Genomic DNA, 14,180 nt, shown 5'->3' with positions numbered 1-14,180 from the left:
GACCTCACACCAACAGGTCTCAGAGGTCCCATTCAAGGTCAAGGCCTGGTCAGCCCGTGCAACATTGTGGCTGGCCGTTGCAGAGCAGTGGGGGTCAATGGCAAGGGAGACCCTGGCAGGGGTGAGCTGGTGGCTGGACCCACGGAGCAGGTGGTGATGGCCAGTGAGAGGTGTGGGCCATGGGCCCACCCCTTGGCACGAAGTCTCCTCTGCCCCTTGCCCAATAGGAGCTGTTGCTGTGTTCTGCTTTCTCCCTCCCGGCGTATGTGAAGTGACTTTTATCCAGGAGATGTGTCCGGTCAGTCAGTAGATCAACAAACATCGACTGAGCTTACAAAACATCAGACCTTGGCCGGGAGGGCAAAGATTTAGCCTCTCCTAATTACAGAATTCATTCACTCCCCAACATATATTGATTGAGCATTCACTGTACGCCAGGCCCCGAGACAGCAGCGAGAGAGACCAACATTCCAGTGGAGGAGATGGAAAAGGAACACGCGAAGGAACAAATGGGACAAGTTCCCAGAAGGAAAGGGCCTCGGGGGAGACAGAACATGATGTGGCTGCTATAGTTGGAGGATTTGGGGGGCCTCCTTGAGGAAGGGGCCTTGGGGCTGGGGCCTGGTTGATGAGAAGTAGCCTGGGAAGCGGAGAGGACGGGGAAGAATGTTCTGGGCCGCAGGAGCAGCACATGCAAAGTTCCTGTGGGGAGGAAGAGGAAGCCGGCGGTTCTGGAGGAAAGAGGTAGGATCCCAAGGGGAGGCCGTAAGGGGAGCCCAGCAGTTTGGATTCCTCTTGTTGTGCAAAGGACAGCTGTTGGAGGATCCAGGGCAGGGAGGGACGTGATTTGGTCCCGGCTTCCGAGGGTCCCATGGCTGTGGTGAGCTGTGACTGCGCTCCAGCCGGCACAGGCACGGGGCGGGCGGGGACACTGAGGGGAGGGATGGACGCGGATCTGCTTGCAGTCTGAGTCACCAGGAATTAGAAGCCTCATGAATCTTAGAATTAGACTCTCCTAATTAGAACTAGAATTAGGAGCCTCAGAGAATCTTGGCATTCGAAGCTGGCAGGAAGCTCACGGGGACCTGATCCCTCTCGGGCAGCCTCAGCCCCCAGGGCCCCACCCTTGCCACCCCCCCACCCCCACGCCCCCATCCCAGTCTCCCTGTGCTCCAGCTTCAACAGTCTGAGCTGAGCTGTCCCCCAAGCGATCCTGCTCCTGCCACCTGTCCCCTGCCCCAGATGTCTCGGTGGCCATACAAATAGCCAGCTGCTAAAAGACAAGATCACCCAGTCCCTCGAAGCAAGGGGGGACCCTGTGACCCAGAGTGTCCTGTGCAAAGTACTTCACAGTATTACTCTGTTTGCTTCTGATGAGGACCTGAGGAGATGCATGCCATTGTTCTTCCCATTTCGTGGATGAAGAAACTGAGGCTTAGCGAGGCAACCTGCATCCCCTCAGGGCCCAAGTCGGGGCGGGCAGGGCGGGAGAGGAGGGGTGGGAAGGCGGAGAGAGCAGCGCCTGGCACAGTATTTTTAGCCACTGCCTGCCTGGCCTGCGAGGGGAGGGGAGCCGAAGACGGTCTTCAAGGGAGGAAGAGCGTAAAGTGATGTCTTAATTGGGATCCTCGAGGAGAAAAACTGTTACAAGTGCTCAATTATTTTATAATGAGCCCGCCAGTGTGAGGAGAGAGCCACAAACATTTGCAAAGCTGCAAGATGTGTGGGGTGCTGCTGTGGGGGGCGGGAGGGACGGAGGTCCTCTCTCCTGGCTGTGAGGAGCCGGCTGCGTGCCAGGTCCCCCTGCCCCCCACTCACTCCCGTGATGGGCCACGGATGAGGAATCCAGGCCCCAGGCGACGTTTTGGTGAGCCTCCAGGAGCGGACAGGCCCTCCCACCTTGGCCCTGATAGGGGGGAAAGGGGGATGGACTCCAGGGATTTGGGGTGCTGAGGGCAGGGAAAGACGGGCGCCCTGGGAAGCACAGGGCAACGTCTGTCTCTGTCTGGGCCTCCCTCCATCGCTCCCCATCGCTGTCCCGGAGAAAGTCCCAGCTCTGCGGGCCTCGGTGGTCCTCTGGGACTTGCCCTGCTGACCCTCCACGGGCCCTCCCGGTGCCCCCATCAGCACCTCTCAGCTAACTGGGCCTGGGAGGTTTCTGCCTCCAGGCCTTGGCTTTTGCCATTTCTGCTGCCTGGATCCTCACCCTCCTTTTGTTTATAGCTGAAAAACTTATCATCTTTTGAGGTGTGCCTCGGCTGTTTTCTCCTCGGTGACCATCCTGTGTGTTTTGTCTGCCTGGCCGGCAGGCAGTGTCTAGTGAGTCCTTGGGTAAATCAGCCCCAGCCAGGGCCTCAGGTAACTCATGTAGCCAGTGGGGGGTCGGACTGAAGCTTTGGGATTCTGAAATGCTCAAGCTCTAGGGACCAGGATCTGCAGTGCCCAGAGGCGAGCCACAGGCCCAGAGAAGCTTTCCAAGCTGTTGGCCAGAGATCAGATAACCTGCCGGGGCTCCACCTCCAGCAAGGCCTGGCCCGGGGCAGGTGGTCAGGGTGAGTGACAGAAAGCAGATACTGTTGCTTCCATTTTACAGTAGAAATTTTAAATTTCGAGCTACTTTAAAACATACAGTTTGCCTTCACAAGTATGTCTAGGGATAGAACAGGGGCTGGGAAATGGAAACCTGAGGCCAAATCATGGCTCAGTGCTCTTGAGAGCAGGCCCCAGGGGCCTCCACTTCCCCATCTCTGAAATGGACATGTTAATTGCCTCCATGGTCCTGGAGCCAAGGTGAGGTCCCCAGGGAGCTGAGTTCCCATTACAGAGGCTCAGGGATACTGAGAGTGGCTGGACGGGCCAATGGAAATGTGTGTGTGTGTGTGTGTGTGTGTACAGCACAGTTTCTCAGAGGCAGGAGTGGGCTGCCTGGAGTTCTTCCCAGCATCCCCCCCTGGCCTAGGATCAGGATTCTGGAGGCAGCTGCTGCAGGGGCAGGAAAGGAGCAGGAACAGGACTCGGCAGAGGAGGGGGTGCTGTCCTCAGGGGGCCATGAAAGCCAAGGGGCTTCTTGAGGGGGCGAGGCACCCCCTGGCCTGCAGCCCTGGGTTGACGGCACCATCCAACTGTATAGGTGGGCAGTGGGTGCCTGAGAGGTCAGGGGAGAGGCAGAGAGGAAGAGGAGGAGCAGAGCCCCCAAGCTCTGTCCTCACTCACTCGCTCACTCACTCCTTCATTCATTCCTCTGTTCATTTATTCTTGCTTACATCACGCCTTCCTCCCTCCCTCGCTTCCAGAGATCAGTAAATGTTTCCCCAGCTCCTGCTCTGCAGCAGACCTCATGGTGAGTGCTGGGGACAACAGGACAGAAACAGGCTCTGCCCTTCAGTCAGGTCGGGGAGGGAGACTCCTTCCACATTTAATCCACAATTATAGTCACAGCCACGTCAGGGTCTTGGGGGAGGAGGTTGGGGGCTTCCTGGACAGGCTCACCTCTTTGCTCCAGAGGCCTCTCCTGTCTCCCTTTTGAAAGGTCAAAAGGACCCTCAGCTCAGGTCACCCCCTGGTCAAAACCTCCCCATGTCTCACCCTCTCTAGGATAAAAAGACAAAGTCTTCCAAAGGCCTCAAGTGTCCCCATGACCTCCTGACACAACCCTCCTTGGCTCTTGACTTTGCTCTCTCTGCTTCTCCCAGAACTCACCAGATAAGTCATACCTCAGGGCCTTTGCACATGCTGTTGTTGCTGCTTGGACCACTCTTTCTCTAGATATCCTCATGGCTCCTTCTTTACCTGCCTCAGGTCTTTTCTCAGTAAAATTTTTGTGGCCCAACCAAAAATTGCACCCCCACCAGCCCACCCCCCCTCACCCTGGTTTATTTTTCTCCATAATACCTAATATTCTAATCCCTCACTTAGCTTGTTTATTCTGTCTCCTGCATTAGGGCCCCAGCTGCCCAAGGGCAAGGATTCTGTATGTTTTGTTGACTACTCTGTCTCGGCAGCTGGCACAGTGACTGGCACACGGCGGGGCCCAACACATCCTACCTGAATGAATGAGCGATTAACTTGGTGCCCGCGGTGCTGCTCCAGTGTTGCCAGGCTAGGCTTGGCTGGAGAGGTTGGGAAGGGGTGAGCATGGGCAGCAGTCCTCCTCTTCCAGCACACGAGCCCCAAGGACTCTGCTGGGTCCAGTGTTGAGGGTGAAGACCCAGGTAAGTTTGAGGTAGGTGAATGGACAGATGGGTGACTAGGTGGGAAACGAGTTGATGCAGGAATGGATGGACGGGTCAGTCAGCGGGGGGCGGACGGCTAGCATGATGGTGCTGGTGCTGCTGCCGCTGCCGAGGAACAAGGAGCATGTCCTGTGTGTTTCTGGAGTGCTCCTCCCACACATCACATAATCCATCTCGTTTCATTCCCATCACCACCGTATGAAGGGAGCATTTATGTCCCCATTTTACAGATGGAAAAACTGAGTTTAAGGGATGTGAAATGACTCGCTATGGCTTCCCTGCTGAGGAGAGGTTGAAGCCAGATTTGTCCCCAGATCAGCTTGGCCTTCAGGGCACCCTTGCTGTTCAGGACAAGGTTCCTACCACATAAGTGAGTACCCTCGGGGAGCGGGCAACCCACCTGGGGCTCTCTGAGATCCCACCAGCTGGCCTCTGGAGAAGGAGGTCTGTGCAGACCTGTTGGGTCCCACCTGATGTTGAGAGATATATTGGGCCCCAGAGAAGTGAGGACAAGAGCAGCTCACCCCCAGTCCTCCACACGCCGCTGGCACCCAGCAGCCCCGCTATGGGGCAGGGGGTGTGGGTGGGAGGAGGACTGGCATGACTCATCACAGACGAAGAGAGCCCGTTCCAGCCAGCAGCACGAACCCCAGGCCTAAGGCCCAGCCAGCCCTGCGGACCCAGGCCCCACTGCTCTGGGTCTTGGTGCCTGATAAGGGAAATTGGGTGTCCTCATCCCCAGTGAGATGATGAATGCAAAGAGCTTGGCACATGGTAGGGTAGGGAGCTTCTGCTGACGATGATTCCAACCAGCTCTGCCTTGTCCCTCCAAGGGACCCTAGGCAGGTCACTGCTCTGAGCCTCAGTTCCCTTCTCTTTAAGTAGGATTCATGCCCAGTGTGTAGCCCAACCTGGGGCACAAACTCACAACCCTGAGATCAAGATCTGAGCCGAGATTAAGAGTCAGACACCTAACGGGCTGAGCCACCCAGGCGCGCCAGTTCCCTTCTCTTTGAAACGGGAAAGCAGATGTCTACCTCGCAGCTTTGCTAGAAAGATTCTGTTTTTCGAACAAAGATTTATTTTCCTGGCCAGCGTTCTGTGCGCTAGGGAGACAGCAGTGCTTGAAACAGACAAACATTCCTGTCTTCAGGGAGAGACAATTAACATAACAAATAAGTAAATTACAGACGAGAGAGAGAGAGAGAGAGAGAGAGAGAGAGAGAGAGAGAGAGAGAGAAGTAGGAGAGAAGTGTTAGAAAAGTAAATTTGGGGAAGGATGGACAGGAGAGGGGGTATAATTTAAAATAAGCGCACAGGAAAGTGTAACCCTGAGAAGAGATCTTAGAACAAAGACCCAAGTTTAGTGAAAAAGTGAGACTTGCCGGGATCTGGGGGAAGAACATTCTGGCAAAGGGAGAGGGAAGGGGAAGCAACCTGGGGTTGACAGGTCCTGGTGTGTGTGGGAAACAGCGAGGAGGCTGAGGAGAGGAATGGGAGATAAGATGAAGGGTAGTGGGGGGCCTTGAGGCTGTGGCTCAGCGGGGAGGCCCGGGAGGGTTTAGAGCAGAGGGTTTTAACCGCTTCCCAAACTGCTGTGTGAAGAAGGGCACATTTGTTTTTCTCGCCATGGGAGCAGCCCCTCTCCTGGGCCCTTTAGTGGCTGAGTCCTACTCCCCTCCAACAACTCCATACCAGCCCTGGTGGCCCCTGGGGAGACTGCAGGGATCCGGTGACTTCCCTGTACCAGGTCCCAGGCCAGAGCTGGCATTAGGAGCCCAGGGGCACGTGGGGGGCAAGCTGGCAGACAGCTTCCCCGTCAACACCCAGCTTGGGACCTGACACCCCAAACCTGAGCTCCCAGTTCCAAAGCCAGAGGGCCACTGAGGATGCGTACATAGGCACGTGCCTGGAAGCGGCTACATGGCCGCACCAAGCCCACAGCACGGCCAACGTCACGTATAGAAACTTCATCGTTTCCACTCGGAAGCGGGGTGCGGTCCAAGTTGTTCCCAAGGCAGAAAGCCCTAAGGATGTGTACTGTATACCCTGGGATCAACTGGAATTGTTTCATAAGCAAAATGATAAAAATCCTTTCTCAACCTCCCACTGCCCTCCCGCAGTAATGCTGGGGGGTAGCAGTGTGTCTAACCTTCTGAGCCCCCGAGACGGGAGAGGCTGAGAGGGGCCGGCCCTGGGATGGGGGGCCTGGGCAGGAGGGGCGGCGACTGCCTCACCCAGCAAGAGCTATGTGCTGACACGAAGCCCTGAATTCCCCATCTTGCTTCCCTCACTGCACCCATTTTGTGCCTAAGCCCTGGCTAGGCCGAAGGCCCGGGAGGGATCCCGGGACAATGGTGCCCCAGCTCCGGGCACTGACCTCGGGGCAATAGCTGGATGGGCCTGATCTCCGGCAACCCCCGCCCCCCCCCCCGCCACCTCACACACCCAGGACAAGCTGACCAGAGCCCCTGCCCTGTCATCCAGGCCTGTTACCCAGAAACAGAGGCCCTCTGGTACTTGGACACCTCTTGTGATGTGGTGCTCACTACCTTCCAGGGCAGCTGTGTGTGGTTTCCTCCCACCAGCCCTTTGTCCTCACCACTCCCCCTGCCCTGCACACCCTCCCTGCCCCCATGCTTACTGTACGGTGGGCCATCAGGCACCAGAGATCTAGGAGGAACTTGAAACCATAAACTACTATCCCCTGGAAGGGAGCACAGCACCTCGGTTATGACCATTTAGCCCCGAGTCAACCACTTCATGGCTGTTCATGGCTGTGTGACATTGGACTGAAGAGCTCCGTGACTCAGTTTCCTTCACCCATAAAATGGCAAAAAATGCTCTAATGGGTATGGAGACGTAGGTAGAGAAGATGCCTGGAGACGTCAGTGTGCCGGTCCTGGGGATGAGCTGAAACACACTGATGTCTTTGGTCCTCCCCAAGATCCTGGGGGTTCCCTGCCACCGTGTCCAGCCAAGCGACCAGCTTCGGGGATGTGACGAATGGCCTCTTTCTCCACAAAACCTCTGTTGCCAGTGTGAGAGCCCGTGCCGTGCACAGCCTCGCCCTGCCCTTCTAGCCTCCTCCTGGCCAGCTCTTCTGGTCACCTCCTCCCTGTCTTCTTAGTGACAGTTTCAGAGATCAGAGGTGGCGGGCCTGCAAGGGCCTCTGGGCCAGAGGCAGTGGAAGGCTGAACCAGGATTCTGGGCAGGGACTGAGGCCTGTGGATGGCAAGGACGGGACCCTCCCGGCAAATGAGGAAATCAAGGTTCCAGGGGTGAATGTATGTGGCCTCTCAGGGCACAGAGAGGTGAAGCCCCCCTCAACTACAACACCCTTTTTCAGACCCCTGGTCCAGAGCTGACACATCCCCTTCTTGGTCTGAACCTCCAAAAGGTTGTAAGACACCGGACCTTGTGCAGATGTATGTGCAAAGCCCGAATGAGGAGGGGCAGGGGTGTGGACCCACAGCAGGGGCTGAGAGGTCCAGGCCTGGGGTCCTGCGGTGTCTGTAGGAAGGGGCTGTGCACCACGATGGCGTCATTCCTCTGGGGGCCTCTGGCCCTTTTCTGTGTCTTGGACCCTTCCTCCGAATTCTGGTCTTCCATGCATCCAATATCTCACGGGACCCCAAAGGAGTAAGTCGTCACAATAGTTAAAACGCACTTCCGCGCTTTGGTAAATATGTTCTTCTTTAGGAACGCACTGATGGTAAAGTGGAATGGCTCCTTTAATCCCAACCATACTTTCAGGCCAGAGATGAGCATTAGTGATGTTCAGAAAGTGAACATTAGTGATGTCCTGCATACCCAGGAGAGGAATTTGACCACATCTGTGACCTTCCTTGGGGGGCAAAATTCTCCACCACTGCAGATACCATGGTTTGCTGCCTCATTGTAGTTGAAGGAAACACCACATTTCACCTGGAGGTTGGTAAAAATAGTGATATTTCCCCCTGTTCCCATACATGGACAGGGAGTTCCTCCTCATCTCATCTGCTCCTGTGCTCGGGGAGTGTCACAGTGGCCACCCCAATAATACCGCATTTGGTGAATGGGGGGACATGTGACCATCAGGGCTCTTCATGAGGCCGGGCACTGCTCTCGACACTGGGTGACTAATCCTTCTCGCGAATCCTTCTCACTGCCCCACAAGGCAGCCACTCGTGTGGTCCCCATGTGGCAGGGAGTAAACTGAGGCACAGAGAAGTTAAGTCGTTTGCTCAAAGTCATACAGCGAGTGAGTGTTGGCATCAGGATTTGAACCCAAGTCAGTCTGACCCTAGAGCTTGGGCTGCCCACCTCCTAACCACGCAGGAGTTTGGCTCATTTGTTTGGCTCATTTGAAGGGTCATTGTTGAATCCTCTGTGATCAGAAGGGACGTTCCCTGGGGCCAGGCTGGGCTCTCTGGATTTACAATTGGCTCTATATTTATCATCCCCATCCCTGGGCAGGTTAATGGATTTTAAATGGAGTCGATGCTAATTGCCCCGTGCTGTGGATATGCCTGCCCAGGGGGAGAGTTTCCTCCAGTTCTAGGACCAGATACCTTGACACAGAACAGCATCAGACCCATGGTGAAGATTTAAATGGGCCAAAATGGGAGGAAGGAGGGCGCTCAGGGCCAAGGAAACGGCGTGGGCAAAGGCGTGGTGGCAGGACCCGCTATGCCTCCTGGGGGGAGCCAGGCAGGCCTCTCATTCCAGCAAGTCCTCCCGGTACATGGGCACAAGGCGAGGCAGTCTCTGAGGAGTTTCTGTGAGATTCAGGTCATCACAGAGTGTTCATTAATCACCACAGACAGGACGGGGTCGGGCAGCTCCATGGGGAGTCCGGAGCAAGAAGGAACTGGTCAGCATGGAAAAATGGAAGGGAGTCATTTGGGACAGCTTTCTGGACCAGCCTCCCAGGGCCATGGGGAGCCCCAGGAGGAGGAAGTCTCCCTTTACCCTCAGCTTTGGGCTATTTTAAAAATTAATGACTCTAGGGAGGCACATTGGAATCCTTGAACATGGTATAAAGATACAACAGACTTACAGAGAACAGTTTGCTTCCTTCCTGCTCCCCCAACCCTGAGGTCTCCTCCCAATAGCCAGTTTCTGATGTCTCTTTCCAGAACATTCTACCAAACACCTGTGTGTGTGTGTGTGTGTGTGTGTGTGTGTGTGTGTATCGACCAAAAAAAAAATCCCGGTGATGGCATCCATCCCCTCTTCCACATCATGCTTTCCCACTCCATCTTACAGAACTTTCCCCATTAGATTCATTCAACAAATATTTCAGGAGCTAAGTGCTGCCCTGTGGTCAACCAGGCCAGACCTCTGTCCTCGTGGGGTCTGGGTCCTTGCTCTCCATAGCCGTGCACTGCCCTGCTACACTCGTGCTGTGTTGGGTTTTCATTCCCTGGTGATGCCATGCAGCCTGTCCCTACTGCAAGTGGTGAACTGGATGTCCTTCTTGGTACCCTGTGTAAGCAGATCAGTGGGATAAATTCCATGATGTGGAATTCCTGGGATAAAGGGATCTATCTTCTTAACTTGGCCAGCTGTCACCAGATTGTGGGTGAAACGTCAGGGTCTTGCTTGCTGGCAGGGCAGTGGTGCTGATGCGGATAGAGAGGGAGACTTGGGAGCCAGAAGTGGGACGTGCATGGGGAAGGAGAGGAGAGAAGCCCCCTCTGCCCTCAAGGACCCCCAGTTTGAGGGAGAGGCCAGATTGGTAAGGCACAAGGGTCCAGGAGAGCTGCGATGGGGAAGCCAGGGAGGTTGTGGTCGCCTAGAGGAGGCGTGGGACCCAGCCGCAGAGCGTGGGGCACCTGGGGAGGAGGTCTTTTCACTGAGCACCTGCTGTGTGTGTATTGCAGTGCTGGGCCCTTTCGGGGAGCCATCCCCCCAGAGATCTACAACATCCATCACTCATCCAATGAATAACTGGGGGACCTCCTAGGTGCTGGGCAAGGAACTAGGGGAGTGTCATGACCTTTCTACAGCTGAGGAAACTGAGGCTCGGGGTGGGGGGAGGAGGCAAGAGCTGAGGATCCAGGACTGTGGTCTCACCACCCCTCCCCCCTCCCCCATCCCTGAGAATGGCCCAGGCTGTGGGTGCTCTTTAAATAGGAGCATCCAAGCTCCCCTGATTCCTGGGAAAGGACCTCAGGACACCGGGAAGGTTGTCCACCCTGTGGCTGAGTTGTCAGGCTTATTACATTGATGAGATAATTTAACCAAAAAAAAAAAAAAATGTTGAAGCAATAAATGCTTTCTGCACAAAGTCTGAATGAAACAGACCCGATGCTGTCTAAGGGTCCCACGTGTCACACACGTGCCAGTGAGTCTCTCACCTCAGAACGGAGGCTGAGGGCCTGCTGAGGAGCAGAGACCCCGCCAGGTGGTCCTGAGTCTGGAGTGCTCAGGAAGCAGGTATAGACATTTGCCTCTACACGGAAGTGAGTGAGGAACAAGGCCCCCCTCCCCGGAGGGCACCCCACCAGCAGTTTCACCAGACTTTTGCTTTGCAAATCCAAAAGTATCTGTAGATTTTCTTGACATACCTAGGATCACGTGGCAGACCCTCTTCTGCTTCTCGATTCCTTCTGCGGCAGGGTGGCAAGGGCGACAGGGTATCATGGCCAGTGAGCTCTCCACTGCCAGGCCTTACGGATATCTTTCAGTTTCCAAGTCAGGCCCAAATCGGAGAAGATGAAACTGAGTCCCAGGGCTCAAGCCCTGCTCCCTTGCTGAGGGCAAAGGGGCTGGTCATGGGGGCAGGGAGTGACGGCCCCATGTGGGGACCGCAATGAGGGGGGCACAGGGAAGAGGCAGGCAGTGCCCACCAGGGTGGATGGGGCTGGGTAATTGGCCGGATTATCCCAGCAGGGAGGCCTCCTTGGGGGAAGCTATTTTTAACTCTGAGAGGCTGAAGTGACTTCCCTCCCTCGCTTTATTGCCCTTTATTCTTGTCATACTGGGGCCTGCAGGCCTTGCCCGTCTTCCTGTGCCTTTCGGGGAGGGGAGAAAGCGACCGGGAAGGGAGGGAGAAAATACTCTGCCTGCACCTGCATGCTTGTCCCCCACGTGGTTCTGCCGGGTGGCTCTCAAGCACCCCATGTTAGAGAGGAGGATTAGAGGATCAGAAGGTTTGAGAGACATTTTGGAGGTCTTGCTGGTCTTTCAAGCCACGACCTCCACCAGCAGCCCCTTGAGGCCACGGAGCAGAGTATCCGAATCCATCTCAAAAATCTCTCAAGTTGAAAAGGGGATTATTTCAAGAACAACAGAGAACTCAGAAGTCCAGGGGTGGATCTAAAGGCCCCAAGGAAGCATGTCTGGAATCGTTTCTCTCGATGTCTCAGCTTTGCCTTCCTCCCGGTGGGTCTCCTCTCCTGGGAACTAAAGCTCCTTCTTCAGCTGATCCAGCCAAAGTCCTAGGGCCAGTTCTCATTGGTTGACTTCGATCACATGTCTATCCTCAACCAATCACAGTAAAGCTCCCAGCCAGGGCTGGGTCAGGGGCTCACCTTGGGCGGCGGGGACGGTCCCAGCTTCCGAGAAGCACGTGGTAGAGAGTATGGGCCATGGGTGGGTGCACGGGTGGATGCGTGGGTGTGTGGGTGGGTAGATCCCCGAAGGGAACGGTTCCCAGAAGAGGGGCCCAAGCCGTGGGAGGACGTGGACCGCTGATGCCTCTAGGGTCTCGTCTCCAGAACGCGAAGTGCCCGATGCCCGGAAGTTGCGGGATGAGCGTGGCCCAGAGTCCCAGGCGCTCCCTCCCTGGCCTTCATTAGCTCGTCCTCCTGACAGCTGCAGCTCTGTGGGAGGCCCGGAGGAGGGGCCCGGGTGGCCAGGGTGAGTGTCAGAGCCTGTGCAGGCAGAAGGGGGTAAGTCAGTCAGGCCGAGTGGATCGATGCCTGCTTCCTGACGGCCGGGAGGGACTCAGTGTCCTGTTTCCAGGGCCGCCATCCGTTCCTCAAGTTCTGCTTTCCTCCAATCAATGCTGCAGGGTCAGCCCGGGGCCTGCGGGTGCCTGGGGACTGCGAGGGCGCAGGGGAGTCACTTCCTCGACCTCTCTGGCAGGCACCATCACCCCTCCCCAGCCCCTGACAAAGGGCCACCAGACTTGGCCAGCAGACCTCCACCTAGCAGCTCACAACCACCCCAGGCAGTCCCTTCCTGAGACCTGTCTGGGCGTCATCTCTACATCTACCAGCTGGGGGTGGGGGCGTCTAACTGCCCACTGATGGGGTAATAACGACATGGTCCTTCATAGTAAGTCCATGCACGTGGGCATTTAACCCACAGCGTGGCTCAGGCCAAGAGTGTAAACGGGGTCAGCCACTGTCACCATTATTGTTATTATCACTGTGATGTCTTAGGGGAAAATGGCACTGTGCGAAGAGCCTAGGCTGAAGGCAGGACTCCCAGGTCCTGGCTCTGCCCTGCTGTTACTGCCTGAGTGGTGGTGGAGGGGGGCTGAGTGGGGGAAGGGGAGGGGGCCTTGTGCATCCCACAGGAAATGCAAATCCTGGATGTGCTAGGCTCTGTTCTCTCCCTTTTCAGTTGTTGCAGTGAGAGGTCCCAGGACCCTGGCCACCTGCCTGGAGGAGGAGGCAAGGCTTCTGCTGAGAGCCATCCTGTGATCGTCTGGGTCTCTCCATCCTGTGTCCGTTCATTTTCATTTTGCCGACATTTACTGCACACCACTCTGTGCCAGGCCCTGGGCTGTGAACAACCAGGCAGACATTGTCCCTGTCCTCATGAACTGACAAACCCCGGAGGAGACCAGCAGTAAATAAGATGTCTCAGAGACTGGCCAGACAGGAAGAAGATAAAATGAGGGGTGGTGGTGAAGAGGAGGTGAGGGACTCTGGGGGGCCTCTCCAGGAGGTGCTGCCTGAGCTGCCCCCAAAGGAAGAGCAGTTTGGGGAGGGAGCTCAGCACCAGAATCAAGGTGGTGGCATCCCAGAGTTTGGGTGGCTGGCAGGTGCGCCCCCGGGGGAACAGGGAGGCTGAGGGGTGTGGGTGAGGTGCGGCGGCAGGTCCTGGGCCGCTGGGACTTTGGTCCTCACACCTGCTCTGCTGGGGGAGGTTCAGTTGGGCATGTAGTGAGTTCTGTTGTTTCAAGGGTCTCCTGATTTGGAGGTTGGGGCTGGGCCAAGGTCTAGGTGTGGCAGAAGGAAGCCAGGCAGGCTTCTGGGGAGAGGCAACCCTCAGGACGCAGAGATGCTAGGAGGATTCTGGGGAGCACTGGTGCAGCTGCACTGGTGAGGGACAGTCTGGTTTTCACATCTCAGTCAATGACCAATTTATGCCTGACACAAATGCATCGGCATTGTTAGATTGGGACGTGATTATTACAAGAGCTGGCAGCTCTGAGCCTGCTGCCCCCTCGGACCAGTAAACCCCAGCTGGTGGGCTGCCTCCTGTTCCCACCACCCCCTCCCATGGCTTTGTGGCTTTGGATTCAACCTTGCCTCTGTGGGCCTCACTTTTCTCAAATGAGGGAGTGACTCCAGGTGGGCCAAGGGGCTCTTTGGCCTCTCCCTTTTCAGGGGTTGCAGTGAGAGGTCCCAGGACCCTCTGGCCTGTGGCTCCTAGGATGCCCAGATGAGCAAATATTTCTGGAACGACTACTATGTGGCCCGTCCAGGGCTGGGAGGGACTGCCCCACCCGCAAGAAAGAGAGAATTTCAGATCAGGGCAAAGTGGGGCGTGGTCAAAGGGTGTTAGCCACGTTCCTGGAACTCCTACTGTGTGTAGGCTGCTGATCTCCCATTCACCTCATTGGCTTCTCTCACGGTTACGTGAAAGGGGGTTATTTTACAGAGACCTCAGCAAGGGAGGTGTCCATGGTGCCTGTGCACAGCCCTCCTGGGTCCCCTTCAATGCCACAAGGAGGCATGGAGTGATCCGTACCGCCGCCCCCCGCCAAACACACTGGTGATGGGC

General features: G+C 56.2%; 1 protein-coding gene across 1 annotated transcript in view; it reads left to right on the top strand.

The window, feature by feature from the left end:
* Positions 1-454: 454 nt before the first annotated feature.
* Positions 455-14,180, top strand: part of KCNJ12 (potassium inwardly rectifying channel subfamily J member 12) — a 56,200-nt gene continuing 42,474 nt past the window's right edge. Inside the window, exon 1 of the mRNA XM_080826850.1 lies at positions 455-744. The gene's annotated coding sequence lies outside the window, so the exon portion shown is untranslated. The remainder of the gene's footprint in view (positions 745-14,180) is intronic.

Source organism: Martes martes, assembly GCF_963455335.1.
Source record: "Martes martes genome assembly, chromosome: 16".
NCBI classification, from domain to species: domain Eukaryota; kingdom Metazoa; phylum Chordata; class Mammalia; order Carnivora; family Mustelidae; genus Martes; species Martes martes.
The sequence above is the reverse complement of the archived record's forward strand: the minus strand, read 5'-3'. Positions and strand labels throughout refer to the sequence as shown.